This window comes from Anguilla rostrata, chromosome 1, assembly GCF_018555375.3.
Source record: "Anguilla rostrata isolate EN2019 chromosome 1, ASM1855537v3, whole genome shotgun sequence".
In the NCBI taxonomy this organism is placed as follows: Eukaryota; Metazoa; Chordata; class Actinopteri; order Anguilliformes; family Anguillidae; genus Anguilla; species Anguilla rostrata.
Window position 1 is genome coordinate 65,560,247 of NC_057933.1, and position 12,357 is coordinate 65,572,603.

The following is a 12,357-nucleotide window of genomic DNA, read 5'->3' on the forward strand; positions in this document are numbered from 1 at the left end:
CAAGACTGAAAATATGAGTTAACTGCAGGAATTGGTAGTTTTACCCAGACAGGTATTCTTTTTAGGTTGTCTTAGCTGTTGTGCACCAAGTGATTCCTTTTACAATAGCAGAGCTGAATTGCATCTGGTGCAACCTTTTTCACTTAAGTCTTTGACCCATCATGTGTGGTTCTGTGGATTAGAGTCTACCATTTTCTGTATTCCGCTAGGATGAATACGACATCCCTCTTCCATGTGAAAGTCAGTCAACCCACACTTAGGTGTTAGAGACAAAACCTGCTGTCTCAGCTGTCCTTCCATAGTATCCCATACTTGATTCGGTTCAGATCTGGGGACTGAACATATGGATAATGTCAGTGCCGTGCTCCTTAAACCACTGGTGACTGCTCACACCCTATGGACTTGGGGTGTTGCAGTGTCAAAAGATGAAAGGCTCTAACATGGGGTCAAGATGATCATTCATTACTATAAAGTACAGATTGTCATGAACAGGGCATGAGTACCTCCAAAATTTCCAGTAAAATTCACAACACGCCATTGTGGAACCAACAGAACCCTTCACTGTTGGTTGACTATCTGTGAAAATTAACATATTACTAAATTCAAGTACACCTATTTTAGATTTTATATTTGATCACATATTTTTGATGTCAGATTGATTAATTTGTCTTATGTCATTTATGGAGACACATTGAATTACAACTTGGACTATTTATTAAACACTAAATGTTCTCATTATCAAGGGGCCATCTTAATGTTGTCTGCTTGCTGTCAGCTGGGGTGTTTACAAAAAGCCATTTTTACCCTAGTAAAATGTAATAAAATGCTGCAGTCTGTCATAACATCACAACTGACTCACAAGTATTTACTTTCTATTCAATCATTTTAGCCTTGCACTGTCCACTGCATCAAACATAGCAAGTAAATGTATCACTGTCCAGTGCCCGGAGTTCTGTCATAAAAAACCCTGTTGCTATGGTACCACACTTGCGTCTCCCCATGCAATATATGCATACTGTTCATCACATCGATGCAAACATACGCATCAGAGTTGTCTACATAAAACAATTCTTAATCGCAAAAGAGGATTTCAATCATTCAATCAAACTCATCAACGTGTTTGTTTATTAGCTGGCCTGTAAAGTGTTGTTCTGGTGGATATACTTTCTGCATACTGTTGTACGGGATAGTGTAAAATGATTTGTTCCTGAGAGGACAAAAACCCAGAAAAGTGGTGAGAACAAAAGCCAAAAAAATTTCCTCTCAGTCCCCTATTGGAAACTAAAAATGGACATTGCGTTCACTGTCCTGAGGCATATGAGCTTGCCAGAGGAGGTGGTCTCACTGACATTGGAAGCAGATCTATTTTTTTTTTTTTCGACACAGAATACAGAAAATGGCAATGTTGACTTGGCTCACCCATACAGCAAGCACACAATGTGCAGTATTCTCATTTACTGTGCTCAGCACAGAAGCAATAGCACAGGGCCTCTGTGAATGGGGGTTTGGGTTTCATAGCTTCAGAACCACAGTAAACTTGTTGATGCTGAATTGTCATCTGAACATCATCTAACAGTGGGGAAAACTATGGAAGATATCAAACCATCTTGCCTTAACATAACACAAACATTGATAGAGACTAAATTATATTGCAGCACAGTGTAGATATGGATCACAGAAATGTACGCTATGAGTTTTTGACTATAAAACAAAAAAATGGGATTTCATCTGGATTTACATACTGAAGTTTGATCCCCATATTAGGTGTGTTGTGTGATCATTTTTCAGACCGGGGCCTACCAGCTATTTTAATTCTGAAACCTCTGAGGATATAGCAATATGTAGCAATAAACCTCAGGTGTGACATAGCTTGTCTAATCATTATTTTGTGCCATACATTATGAATAGCATTTTTATCTAGTCATTTTTGCAGTGGACAGTCTGTTGCGTTTTACTGTAATCAAAATTATTGACATAGTATGAAAAAAAGTTGAAGATACCATTCAAAATGCTTGACTCCACAAGCCTGAATTATTGCTGAATTATTAAAGTAGCTCTGCTGGTCCCTGTAGAGTCTACATTCATATGCACAAAATTAAATCTGTCTGATTGATGTGTTATAAACAAGGAGAAAATATCTCCCACTCAGTCAATTTAGGCTTAGAGCAGATTTATAATAATGTGATTATCATGTCGATGATATACAATGTAAAATACTGGACTGTAATTGAGTCCTTAGGGACATAGCACTGGTAAGAGTATGACATTTATAGCTCTTCATCTTTCTGTACTGTACAATATCCAAGGTAAACGCCTGACTTGCAATTCTCACAGCTGCGAGGAATCACGTAAACAACTGTTGTGTACCAAAATTTTCTGGCACTCTTAGGATTATTTTCAGCTAGATTTGGCCTCTAAAATGAAGAGCTGCTTCATGGCAGCTGTTTCTGAAGAATCCAACACATCCCTTGGAAAGAGAAGGGATGAATAAACTTCAAAAACGGTTTGGCAGACTATAGGTATCAGCTCCTTTGCACACTTTCAGTTAAAACAGAAGGCTCCAACAAACATTTAGATATTTTTTTTTTTGTTAGTTCAGGCCAATTCCAATGATTGGCTTAGCAAATTGTTTGAGCTATTGCTGATGCCATAAAGCATTCAGTAGCATTCCACTTCCAGGCAAAGCAGCTAGATTTAAATTATTCAGTATATTTAAATTATAATTGGAAACAAGTAGTGGACAGCAGCACATTTTCAGTTGGCTATATTGTTGGCAAGCCCAACATTGGTGAGCACTGGTCCGTGTGCCTGGCTGGCTAATATTCTGGCTAATATTAAAAGTCCAAATCTTTCTTTTTCATAAATTAATTGATATATATATAAATATACATATATATATATATATATAGAGAGAGAGAGAGAGAGAGAGAGAGAGATGACAAATACCATGGCAGTTATTTTGTTCTTCTGAGACTGTCTGTAGCTCTTTGGCAAGAGTGAAGTGTGGGAGCAAAAGCTGAGTTACAGGGTCAGAAATTGGGAATAATATGAGAAGCATATCCCAGCCTTGTGGCCCTAGGCTCTCTTTGTCAGGGCAAGAATGGGGCGGGGTTTGCTCACAGCTCAGTGGGATGCAGGGGCGGGGGCTTGGAAGGGAAGGACAGCATCGGCTCCAGGATTCTCCAGAGTCCCACGAGCTTCATTAAGGAAGGAGGGAGGGGGAGGGACTTCCTGTTGGGCCCGCCATCTGCATGGCCTGGTGGAAACAGCAGGAATGAGGACCTACATCACAGACTCACCCCAAAGGAAGGAGGGGGAGACAGAGAGAGAGAAAAAAGGGGAGACATTAAGGTACAGAGGAAGACAGAATGGCAGATAAAGAGAGAGTATTGACAGAGGAGAGGAAGAAGTACGGTGGAGAGAAGGGTGAAGGGTGAGAGTGAGAGACAGATGGAAAGGGAGAAAAGGTGGCTGAGAAAAGAGGGAAGGAGGAGGTGAAAGAGGAGATGCAGAGACATGCAGACAGAGGAGGGGCAGACAGATAAAAGAGAGAGAGGGAGGCTTCTCTCAGAGTTATGGTTACTGACACAGTGCTCATAACGCAATAGGAAACAATAGGGATGTTGTCAGTCTGTTGGAGAGGCTACTGAACTGCTCCTCACAGGAACCCAGCGTGGGAGATGTTGAAGTAGTATTTAGAATTTATTGTTCAGACTATTTAACACTGGATGAAGTTTATCCTTCCCCTTAGAGTAAATCAGGACTTTCAAAATGGAGTGTGAACATTATATATTCAAGTCACATCTATGCAGCTGAAATCAGGATCCTATTCTAATGGGATTCCAACTGTGTATTCAATAAAAGCCCTGGTAGAAGATGCAGTGATATATCCCACAGCCTGGAACCTAATCCTGACCTTTGCTGCTAACTGTGGCCCGGAGTCTGGTAGACTGACACATAATTGCCCAGTAATGCCCAGGCAGGGAGGGTGCCAGTCAGCAGGGTATTTCCTCTCCTCATTGTGAAATGGTGCCCCCTCTGGCTAACCAAGTGCCTGTAGTCTGTCTTCGCCAGCTGTGCAGGATGTGCAGTTCTCATGTGTAATGACAGTGTGGTTCAGCTGGTGAACTGCACAATATAAAGGAGCAGTGGATCTCAGAGGACATGCCTGCTAGTCTGCACTGCCACCAGCTGGGGCCAACACAGGCAAACAGCTTTAATTGGGAATTCTAAACCGAGTAAAATATAATGTAAATGTAATTATTTTGCGTAAATAGTGAGTTTTTGGCTGTCTATTAAATTGTGCCACGAGGAAGGAAACTTCCCTGAGTTAACAAGCTCTATGGTTGTTAAGAGATTTTTTTTTTTTTTTTTTTCGCTGAATAAACAGTTGCATGAGCTAATATATTTACGTTCACCTCATTTCACATCACTACTCATTGATTTCCCATAGACATCCACACAGGACTTTTATTTGTATTTTTTAAACAGTCGCCTAATGCTGTAGTAATTTTCACTGGTGTCCGGTAACATTAGGACACATTTTATTTAGACTGGGATGCATTGTTTATCTCTGCTTTTCTCAGTGCTTCTATTGTGCAGTGGTTACTCAAAGCCTGTGAGGATGCACCAAGTATGCGGCTTTATGATAAATGACCCTGTGCTTTTGATTTATGAGACACTATTCGAGAAATGTTGATGTCAGCTGATTGTCTCTTGTATTTAACGTAAGCATTGGTTAAACAGGGAAGCTGTGATGTGCTGGGAATGTTGACAATAGCTTTGCTGAATTTCGTGGAACGGTGGAGGCTGCATACTTAAAAAAACAAATACACTTGGTTGCAGAAACTCTCAAAGGCTTGGATTCCCTGTAAAAATATGTTTTCAGCTCAGCTCTTATACACAAAAAAATGAGGAGAGAACGAATTATTATTTTCATGCGTAACTGCATACGTTATTTATCTCAACAATTTTGAAATCTGTGTTTCTGTTGCCGCCAAGATACTATTTCTTCTTTCCTTCAGTAAATAAATTCAGTTAGAAGAGAAGCTGTGAATGTTATTTGTAGCCTTGTGAGATCCCTCTATGCTTGTGATGTGTGCTGTAAATAACAGCATTCTGGAAACCTCTGATCAAACAATAGAGAAGGTACCATTTTCTTTTCTAATGGGCTAGATCACATAACCATGCAATGTTTACCTTCAAATAGACTGGCATTTTATGGCTGCTGATTAGGTGAAAATGTGCTAATTACATGAATCAGAATTATAAAGCTCACAGCAGTCGTTCCAGATGAAACTCTGGACATGTTTACTCCTCAAGATCATGGTGTGCTTAAACGCAGTTTAATCAGCATTATATAAGAATCCTGGATAATGACCCAATGGAGTGGGAGTATAAATAGGTTATAAATATGTAATGTATCACCAAACAAAGTACATATTTGTAAACACTTCAAAAGGAGCACTTGTGATATGCTTTTCTGTGGGAATAGCCTCACCATTTTAAACACTCCACAAGAAAGAACTTGCAAGAAAGAAAAAACAGCTGTGAGTTTATGAGCAACACTACTTTACACCATCTGGTATGTCTCAATCAAATGCACTTCACAAAAAAGCATTAAAACAGGCCTAAAATACATTTAAACTACAAAGTCATAATCTGGCTATATTATCTTACTGTATATTCACATATGTACGATTATTATGTATTTATATACATTAAAACCCATGCACGCTTTATGTTTTCGCATTATTCTGCCTAAGAAATAAATTGTAGGCTATTTCCTACCCTTGTGTACAAACATGTTTGTGACTTAAAGAGCACTCTCTTAAAAATAAGAGTGGTATTGAAATGATAAGTATCATTTAAAGGTGCAATGAAATGGAACAAACATGCAGGTGTCCATAAATATGTTTAAACCTTTAACACTGGAATAATAATTTACCAGCCATTGCATAATGTCTGAATAAATGATTCTGTGTTTTCTGCACACACGGGTGCTCTTGTAAAAACATAATAGAAATGTAAGGTCGGTGCTCTTGGAACTGAGGGAAGAAAGCAATTGTAAAGTAATGGCGTTCTAGGCACTCCAAAAATAAAAACAGAAGGAAAAGAATGGATTAAAAAGCCTTTATTGCAATGGCTATAATATTTAAAAGCTGGTCTTCATCAGGGCTTAAAGAAGAAATTTCAGATATGGTCTCTCCTACAAAGACAAGGTGACCAATAAGAGGCAAATGCATCACGTGAATGTAACAAGAATCTGAATAAATATATATACTTTAAAAAATCCTTGATTTACTGATTTAGTAGTTTATATTAGTAGCTAGTGTCGGGAGGTTTGGTCAGGTTTATTCAGAACGGCTTCAACAACCAATCAGAATCCAACTTGGGCTGCATTCAGCATGTGCAATATATTGTATGTCTTTATACAAAAATAGAATATTGTGATTAATACTGCAAGCTGCAAAAGCAAGTCATAACAGCAACTCCAAACTAATGATGAAAAACTATATAATCTATGAAGAAGAACTATGACTATCTATGAACCTTAAAACTATCATGATCTATTGGAACTGCAAGAAGACTTGGTGCTTGACCCAGGAAAGTTGAGCTTTTTTCAGCTGTCAAAAAAGGTACAGCTTATTTATGCAATCTGGGTAGTCAGAAACAGATGGAAACATGAATCAAAAATGTATGCTGAGACAAAATACTCAGCTTTGACAGTTATTTCACTCACTAGAATGCATGTGTGTTCACCATCCATGCAATCTTTCACAGTCAACATAAGCTTCCTGTTCACAAATAAGGAATTTTAAATTTCAGTTGGCTGACCAATGGAATCAATGTCCTTTTAGATGGAATCTTCTCTGTCACATTGATCTCACCATAAGGCACTTTGACCTTACAATCTGGAAAGCAATTTAAGTGCTGATGTTTTTGACTCATTTCATGCAACTTTGGGAATTAGGCGTTTGCCACAAAAAATAGTGTTTAAAAAATAAAGAATTGCTTAAATTTATGTGAAAAGGTGCAGAGTATGGGACACAATTAGAATATTTTTCCTACCAAACCATTAAAAAGATCCATTAAAAAATCCCATTAACTAGTTTAACAAACTGAGGTTCAGAGAGCTTTGAGATAAGTACCTTACAATTTGAATTACGGGTAGTTTTACCAAATTTCACACAAACTGTTAATGGAGTGTTCATGGCTTTAGTCCCACTAATGAATTGTAACTACAGCTCAGTGATCACTGCAAGCCTACACTGTATCCCATGTGGCTAAGAAAACGTAGTGCATCTAAATTAAAACAATACCACAAACCAGGGACATAAAGCAATACAATTAGCTTTGACATTGGGCAGAAGAAATCAGATAATTTGCGATTTAAAAAAGGAAAGTGCTTTGACTGGTCCCTTGCTTTACGGCCCATGTTTCCTTCGGTAAGTTGTTGGATTTATTTCTGTGTCTGAACAGCAGGGTATAAATCATCCCGAGCCTCGGCCACTACCACGTCCGCCGAGCCCCTCTGATGTCAGAGCGCTGGATGTGGCCGTCGGCGTCGGCAGGAAGGGTCCTGTTTTCTCTCCTCCGGAAGAATTACGCGCTCAGACATTACCACATCGGATTCTGCGGCGCGGAGTTTGGGAGGCGCGTTCGTGCTGCCCGGGCTCTGACTCCCTGGGCCTCTTTCCGACATCTTTAATTAGATTTGCTCGGTTCCATTCTGCCTGGGCTCCACTCTGGCAACCTTACCTTCACAGCACTGTAATATCTGCTGCTAGAAGGAAATGACATAAACGTTGGTTAGAAAGTATTCTGTTACACCCAACAGTGTGCTGACAAAATCATTTATATAATATAGACGTTAACGAACGTAGGGCTGAGGATTTATGGCATGGCCCTATGAAAAGTGCTTGCACGACCAAAAATATGCAGGCTGTGGTGAGGCAGACATTTGGGCCACAGCTGACAGACCCATCACCAGCGGGTCAAATCCAGAACAGCCAATTAGAAGCCCAGGGCTGCATGAGATCAATAAAGTTCACCCAAGCACGGCACTGTGCTGGAGCCAGCTTAACTGCAAGAAAACTGTGTTTGTCCCCAAGCTTGTGCCTCTGGACTGCCATCGGTTCTGTGTTTGGAACAGCCCTGTGGTCGTTTATGCAGAACCATTCACCCACAGACAGCAAGGTGCCACTGGGAAGTACCAGTGGTGTTCATATTTCCAGCTACAACTCTCTCCTCTACATTTTATATTATATTATTGCTATTCATTATTCCATTTATTTATGATGGATTAATATCGTTCTATATGTGTGTGTGCAAACAAAAAAATACATATGAATATATTTAGCACCAAAGATGTGAGATTAATTGGATGTATAAAACAAATAGATGCCTCTGTTCATTTATTTGTCATTAATTTATTATTCATTGTTCATTATTCATTGAATATTAAGTGAAAGGCACCAATTTGATTAGAATAGTGTCAAACTCATTGATGCCCACCTCATAAGGGATATAAATTTCAAGATTAAGTTTGTTAGTTTGCTCTTAAAGGCAGACTATGCAGGATTTCTTTGAAAATATTCTAAAATAATTATGCCAATGTACTGATAATCTCAGTCTTTACACACTTTAGCCGAATTCATGCACCTTTTACCTGTATTTGTTATTCTAAAAGTTTGGGCGTGGCGCTCTTTTCTGTGTGGGGAGGGGTGGGCGTGGCTACAGAGCCTGTGGTTTGGATCAGATTCCAATGAAGTGTTTGTTGCTGGTTTGTTTCAATGGGATATGCTAAGAAGCTTAGATAAACCAAAGCAAAAAGACAAGCCGACAGGACTTGTTCAAAAGCTAGAGTCAACCTTGGAATCGGTGGCGACAGCTAAAGTTCGCCAAGGGGATGAAATACCAAATGAGGAAAAACACAATATAGGTGAACATTAGCACTACGGAGTAGCGACCGTACAATGTTGCCACATGCTATCGAGTGTAATCGGAGAAATCAGGTCAATCGGCGAGAGTGGTGATGCAATTTTAGGACGCCATTTAAAAGCTTCTTTCCATTGTGAAATGGACCTTTAACTCCCCCGAATCTGTTGGGAGCATTTTTACAGGGGTCCCGCAACAGCTCCTGTGAACTGAAGACCCTGTGGTTATAGAGGGAGCATGTGGGCGCTGTAATCTGAAGACACTGTGTTTTTGCCATTGCGGGAGCACGGCGTGTGTAGTGAACACATGTGCATCGGTACAGATGGAGCAAGAATGTCAGTGCCTCTGGTTGGAGCTCAGATTTCCTGGAGGTGTTGGAATGTCAAAATCCAGTTTCCATGAAAATGGAGGAGAAAAGTGAATTCCACGCCAAATCGAATACCCTGAATGTGAGCAACAATGCATTCAGTGGTGCGTGGGCGTGGGACGGATAATTTGAACACACTCGCTCCGCACGATCTCACTGCATGTCTGCGTGCAACACCAGCAAGAAAAACTGAAGGATGTCTCTGAAGGTTTCACTCAGAGGAAGTGGAGAATATAAGAGATTCACAGCCATAAATCATTTCTGCAAGAGGCCTGTGGCTGCCAAGCAGAGAGAGCAGTATTCACGTTCATCTGAGAATCCCACACTCATTGGATCCCCCTCTGCATGCCATTCCAACTGCAAAGTCTCTGATTGATTTCATCAGATTTGTTGTTCAGTCTCACAAGGTACCATAGTAGAACGCTACAGTGAGGTAACCATGCGTGCCAAGTCTCACTCAGAAGACAGACGAAAAGACAGATGAAAGTGCCTGGCACCAGTTTTATGTGAAGTAAAGAGTGCATTTTGCAGCATTTTTCAATTCTCACCTCTAACCAGCTGAACATTTCATACTAAACTGCTTTTATTGAGTAACTGAGATAAAAGAAGTATAAAAATCTATTGCAGCATAAGGGAAACACATTAAAAAGAAGCTGTGCTTCAATTGCTGTGCAAACCAACAATAGATGTTCCACCAAAGCCAAAGTACCGCAAAAGAAAATTGATGAGAATGATTCATATCTGTCTCTAGCGGGTAAGCATTGGCCTTACCTGTCGGTTTGATTGCGGCTGTGATGAATCTTCTAACCCTACGGTGCATAGCTGAGTGGGTGTGTCGGAGAGGCGTGTGCTTAAGGGAATTAAAGCAACGTGAAAGCCGTAACAGCAACAATGTGATGCGTGCGATATGAAGTTGTGATTTGTTGGAAATTTGACATGGTTTACCTGTATCTGTGACAGCACAACATGACGGAATTCTAAAATGGTGATGTGTCACTGGTGATATTCATGGGGACAACCTTTACACAAGAGTGACAAAAAGCAATGCATGTCATAATACAAAACAAAATAAAACAGTATGTTTTTTCCCCCATGAACATGCTATATAAAGAATTACCATTTAACATATATCCAGATGTTACATAAGGAAATCCATATTATTTTTTTCTGAATTGTATACGGGGAACTAAAATTTTATATAAAATAATTCAAAATTGAGGGATATTATTTTACTTTAATGACCTATGTTGTGTGAATCTTTCTCCTCTTTTCCTACTTTTGATAAAGAGAACCTTCCCATGCTGTCATAGATCTCCAAACACAAATAATCAGACACTAATCACACTGCTGAGTCGTGGTGTGTAATGTAATTACAACTAATTGCGGAGAATAATTGGACCTCCTGCCATTAAACCGTGCCCACCCTGGGCCCTGGCATGACACAGGAAGTGTTTCGGACCTCCTACCCTCTGAAAGGGCTCCTTGGCGCTGCCAGGTACTGATGCTGTCAGAACCACAGGGGATGTGTGAAGGTTGGAGTGACTGTCACGACAGGCACTATATCACTCCCCCCCCCACCCCCACCCCCTTCCCATACCAGTGTGAAGCCGTCAGAACTGATACCCCGCTGATTCGCAGAAGAAAAAAAAATCACCCCCCCGAGTGGAACAGTGACAGCTCAGTGGGGGACATGTGGAAAGGATTAATGTGGCAATACAAATAATTCTGAGCAGAGCTGAAAGCAAGAGAGTGAGTGGGAGGAAGAAGAAGGGAAAGAAGGAGGGGGAGAAATGAAAGAAAGAGAGAGAGAGAGAGAGAGAGGAAAAGGGGGGAAGCAGAGAGAGAGTTAAAGAAAGAAAGTGGGGTGATGTTTGACACACACTCGGTCTGAAGAGGTGTGCTGAAAGAGAGCGGTGAGTGCGCTGTACGTAATGTACATGTGGCTGGCAGAGCCGCGGAGTGTTTGGGAAAGGTAATGGGCCGTGAGGTGTAAATGCTTTCAAGAACCTTCTCTCTCTCATTCGCACACAGACAGATGGAGCACAACCCTCCTCCCTGCCTGCAGACAAGCAGTCCCATCCGAAAACTCACCTCACTATTTCTATGATTGTACACTGTAAAAATAAAAATAAAAAAACTGTATTTTTACAGCAACTCATTATTTAATGGCCATCGCATAAAATAACAGGATTTATAAAATACAGGATGTATTACTCCTTTAATTAAATGGCAACGCTGGCAACATTACTCCAGTCTTTTCACCATTTTTAAAAATGGGATAATTCTTACAGTGTACTGTGTTCATTCAGACTTTCATGTCCAACACACAGTATGCATTCTACCAATGGAAGATATCAGATATGACAATTGTCTATGCCATCCCTGAAGACCATGCCATATGAGTATGTATGCAACACAAATCACTTATTTGCAATAAATTACATTTTTCAGTTTATTTAACCCATTTTATTTGCTGTCATAGAGCCTTACTGCTACTTTACACCAGGCCATAAAGGTTATTGTAACTACCTTTTTTGAGGGCACAATAGTTATTTTTATAGATAATCCAAAATTATTTAACGGGATGTTGATAATATCATAATAGTTAAGGCTAGGTTTAAATGTACATATCTGAACTATACATCTACTTTATGTCCGTACCTTCTCATCTGTGAAGAAAAAAGGTGAAGGAAAGATTTTTTTTAAAGTGCTTCATGTCTTTTTCTCTTCTCCAGATAAAGTCAAAATAGCAACAGTGAATGAAAAATCACTTGCTTATTGAAACAGCATAAATGGAGTGAATACTGCTTCAGAATTGGAATAATCACAAAAAAGTCAGAACATTTAATAGTTACACCTTTTCTCTTAATAAGAACAGAATGAATTCATTTAAAGGATACTTTTGAATAATACAGTACGTATTTTACTATTTAGGAAACATTGGATGGCATTGCTTTGGAACACAGCTTGTTTCATTTGTGTGAGCTAAGATAGTCAATATTTTGTGTAACTTGGCACAATTTTGATATCAATATTTTAATGGCAGGCCT

At 39.7% G+C, this 12,357-nt stretch overlaps 1 long non-coding RNA gene across 1 annotated transcript in view; it reads left to right on the top strand.

The window, feature by feature from the left end:
• Positions 1-11,418, top strand: part of LOC135262697 (uncharacterized) — a 36,958-nt gene extending 25,540 nt beyond the window's left edge. Inside the window, exon 4 of the long non-coding RNA XR_010332299.1 lies at positions 11,339-11,418. This is a non-coding gene — a long non-coding RNA (uncharacterized LOC135262697). The remainder of the gene's footprint in view (positions 1-11,338) is intronic.
• Positions 11,419-12,357: the final 939 nt, after the last annotated feature.